We start from the raw sequence: 4,865 nt of genomic DNA on the forward strand, positions 1-4,865 counted from the left end.
CCCTCAGCTCGGGCGAGCGCTACAACGATGTTCCTGTTCTCATAAACATCGACCCCATGTGTTCGTGTGCTTAATGCCTGACTGATGCGGCCGTGTATCCACGTCCGGATGACGATGTTGCTTGGTCCAAATATTAACCCAAGCCTGGTGTTGGGTGTGTGTGTGTGTGTGTGTGTGTGTGTGTGTGTGTGTGCGTATGTATAGTATGCGTGTTGCTGGTTGGGGACGGGAAACGTCTGCTCGTCTTCCGGTTGGATCGTCACCAGCAGTTCGTCTGCTGACTGCATAATCCAAACCCATCCCCTGCTTGCTTTGCGCGAGCGTCGTAGGCTTACCCGTCTTCCAGCCTCCCCCGCACGGAAGCACTTTGGCAGCCGAGCGTGGGAAAAGGCAAGATTGAAAATGTCCTGATGCGTAAAGTCTTTTACTTTTCACTGCTCACATTCCAACTTGTTATCGCTCTGGCTGCGGAGGGTTGTGGCGCTCTGTACCGGGTGTATCGAAAGCTAATGGATTCCTGGAACGCTCCCGAACAAGTGTGGAACAGCAGCAGTTTTGAAGCGTGAAATGAGAAATCGGTGATTGTTGCTGTCGAAATTGACATTTGAACTAAAAACTGTTCATACGAGCTCACTAGATTGCTTAGTAAGTGTGACATTAATTTACAGAAAGGAACAAGCGACATAACATCCAAGTTGAGACAGTGCAAAGAAAGTCGTTCCTGTAAGTTTGGGTCACAGTGTGTTGTAGTGGTAGACAAAATCTCAAATTTATTCTGAATTTCCATGAAATTCCTGACTTAAAGATTTCCAAATATATATTTTTATCCTATAATATAGTTTTGTTTATCTGTTTTTTTCCGAATGGCTTAAAAGTCTCATTCTTTAGCATGGGATTATACAATTTATTGTATGATTCAAATATTTGTTTGAAGATTATGTAGGAAAAAAACTCAAAAAGACTCTGTCTAATGCTGTGTGACGATTCTTTCTTAGCAAACAATGCTGTTGAAACTGTTGACACAATTGCTCTCAACTTTCTCCTATCCGACCGGTACCGGTAAGTGGAAATGTAACTCTCACTAGCCGGAGCAGCTCATAGAACAACCATGGCAGCATCATTAGTTAATTGTTTGTTCATTAGTTTAGAGCGCAGAACGTGTGGCAGCGTGCCACACACAGCTGAAAGTGTTCCGCCAAACGAGACCGCACGGTAGCTCCTTCAAGCAGCGCAACTTATTCAAAGATACTGCTACTCCATCATACGCTTCACCGCACAGACACAGACAGAGATCAAGCATCGATCGAACGCTTGCTTAAAACTCGTCTCACGTTTCGCGATATCAATATCCGAAAAGTTTTGGGTGTATATTCTTCTGTCGATTTAGCAAAACGGAGCATCTGCGGAGAAGGCTGCAAAGCTTCCTTCCCGCGGGGACCCGCACTCACCCGCGAATAATCTAATTTTGAGCCAGTCGTTCGAGAAATTCCGCGAACACGGGTGCGCTTTTGATGCAGTCCGTGCTTCGTTCGATCGCAAGCGAATGTTGCGAAAATCGTTCAATTTGAACTTTTTGAAAGTGCGCAGATACACACACGGGTTGAAACGAATAGCTCGAACGTGGCCGGAGGGCGTCCAAAATCTGGCCATTGCAAATGCAGTGATAGTGAAATCTAGCCGCCGCGCACAGCCGTGATGTATTTCTGAGCTCGTCGAGCATCTCTGCTCTTTCACGCCCCACTGGACGCTTTCTGGTAAGCTTCCACAGTAAACGATTGTTCACTCGAAAGCCGTATCAGATTAGGCGGATCATCTTGACTTCCGTTTTGGTGTGGCACTCAATATCCCTTCTTCCGGGGAAGCACTCGCCGGACCTCAAGGTTAATCGAACGGATATCGGTGTCGATTGGGCTAGCTTTCGGCACTTCCTTTGCAGGTTTCACTGTTTGCGTTTACTGCACATTTCGCATCTGAATTCCACTCCTGGAGGGAGTTAGGGGCTCTTGCCTAGTGAACAAACGGCAGTCAGGACGCATACCCGAGGGCGATGCGGCAGCATTTTTTTCCCCGGCCAGCGTAAACTATCCTCAAATCTCACACTCAGAAACGAGCCATTCAATTTCCAATCGGAACCGGATTGCAACTGGACCAAATCGAACCATCCTGTCCTGTCGTTTGAAGTGCGTTTGAAGCTCACTTCATCACTCTCACGCAAGGTTGTCCATCATCCGAAACCGGAGCGTCAAGTGTCTGCGGATGCGTTGACAGGCTCGTTGAACAGTGTTGGTGCGCTGCCGGGTGCGTTCAATTATTCACCGAGCGCATCACCATGAGCGCGTGTGTAGATCATGCGTGTGCTGCCTCGGTTAGTAAATCGTGCTCGCAAACTGCAGCATGCAGCACGCACGGAACGACCGACCGTAACGCATATTGCCACCAGCAAACTGCTGCTAATTGAATGTATGGACTCGTCTTGCCCGTGCGCGTGCGGCACGGATATTGAATTCGCGCGTGTATGATGCGTATGCGATTTATCATGGTGCACGAGAGGAAAATTAAATTTTCCCTCCGCCAATCTAGCAAAACCCGTTGTTGTTTCTGCTGCTGCTGCTGCTGCTACTGTTCGTCACACTTGAGCGTTCGGGCAGGCGCAAAAACTAATTAAGATATCGCACAAAAGAGACGCGCGTCTGTGTGTCTGTGTGCTGTGCTGTTGCGTAGCAACAAATTGCTCTCACATAAATACTCGCGTGGCTCGAAGCCTGCCGAAGAGGCTGCCGGTGATGACATTGATGGAAAAGTCAATAAATAAATGTGCTCTCAATGTCAGTGTGTTAGTGCCCACGGGCGCGCACCCATCAACAATCAACTCATGCCAGCATCCGTAGCGATGGGGAGACACGGCCTGGTGTAGCATTATTTGTGTGTGTGTGTGCGGTTTGGAATTTCATTAGATAACACGGGCACGGGTTGTTTGCTGGTGTGGGGTTTTTTTTTTTTGGTCTGCGGGCTGGCACGAGAGGCAAAAATGTAATTTTCATTGGAATTTCTAGGGAATGAGCCTTATAATGAAACGGCCGGGCGGCAAGTACTGCTTGGCTTCGCTGAAAAATGTCCCCCTGCAACAGGAATGCTTTCATTAGGTTTGTCGGAAATTAAGGCCATTATTCTGGGCGTAGTTGAGTGGTTTCATTCGACTAATATGCTTTTTACTGTCATGTAAAAATAATAAAATTTCTCATACAGCTTGCTTTGCTGTGGTACACAGATTGCATCGTTTTTGGGAGTCTATCATCATTTCATGACACACTCAGATGATTTGGGAAAGAACAAATTAGACAAATTCCACCCAAAAATGTTCCCGGACGCCACTTTAATGGCTGAATTGTACCGAATTTGGAGTTTATTTTTGAGACAGACTAAGGGTCAAGGCATGATGCTGTTTTATATGTGTATAAAACCCATTACTGCATGGGAGCTAGGACCGTGACACACAAAACTCACCATGACTACAAATTGCAATGCAATTTATTGCACAAAAGGCAAACACCACCACCGTACGGCACTCTTGGCTCGTCAGTCACGTCCAGCAACGGGCTACAGTAAATTTTGCAACACAGCGAACAATAAAATGCATCTGCAGTGCAACACCGTCGCTGAGTGCTCTCCGGGAGTCTCGCTGCAGCCGGCCGTAGGGTTTGAGTGTGTGTGTTGGGTGTGTGTGTGTTGGGTGTGTCTATGTGTAAAACAGGTGACAGATACACCCACACAAAGGCTCGTTACACAACTTTTACGGCGGAGGCTATAAATGTGACCACTACGGGTCTGCTCAAGGTGGCCAAGATGATGTTGCTCGAGTCACGGAGTCGGCAAGAGCCGAACTGAAACTGAAGCAAAACGGGGTGGGGGGAAGAAAACTTTTTGCCCCCAAAACTAGCCAAAAGAAGCCATTTCTTGGCATTTTCGGTTTGGCTGGGGCCAAGCTAGTCGCAACCGGGCGCGGTAACCAGCTGTCCAGAAGCTGTTTATCACCAATTTATTTTGGAACTTTTTCGTCTCGTCTCATGCTTTCCTCCGGGCGAAAAACGCCCTCGTACTGCCGAGGTTGGATCGGTGTGAAAATGTCTCGCTCCGTGGTCGTTATAATTTGTTTTCCCCATCCCCGTCCTGTCAGCATGGAGCGCTGCTGCCTGGACTTATCAATCGATCGGGTTTTGCGGGTTTTATTCGCCCGTTAGTGGTCCGGCAAAGGTCATTTCGGAACGGAGCGTCCTATCCAATGGTGTGTTATTAGGCACCGCTCGGTTGTGCCTGGACGACGACGTGTGTTGTGGAAAAAAACGGTGAGAAATTAGACGGCTAGTTTCAGCGACCATATCACCACGATAGTAGTGTGTCCCGTGTTGTGTGTGTTTTGTTGTTGTTTCTATCGCCCTTCGATTCGCCTTGCCATGTCTTTTACCTTTCCCACTCGTACCGCGTTGTGGTCGTTGTTGTCTAACACACTCACATGGCACCTATATTATATCGAGTGACCTATTTTGGGTGGAAAAAAGGGCCAGAGATCCCACACAAAATAATAGACCAACTAGCAACGAAAGCTCTTCATCGGCGTTGGAAGGCTACTAGGAGCAGCCAGCCAGCAGATGGGACGACGGCACACGTAGGCACGAGAGCCCAATCATGCTTTCAAATCCATTCCAAACCACCCTACACGAAGGGTGCAAAACCCCCCCTCCCTTTACGAATCGTCCCCGGGTTTTATGGCCGTCCAAATATTGCCTTCTTTATGGCTTAATTTTATGTTGCAAGCTGGACCGGACCGGACGCCGGTGTAAAATGTGTGTGTTTTTCTCGTCTCGTTT

This window comes from Anopheles coluzzii, chromosome 3, assembly GCF_943734685.1.
Source record: "Anopheles coluzzii chromosome 3, AcolN3, whole genome shotgun sequence".
In the NCBI taxonomy this organism is placed as follows: Eukaryota; Metazoa; Arthropoda; class Insecta; order Diptera; family Culicidae; genus Anopheles; species Anopheles coluzzii.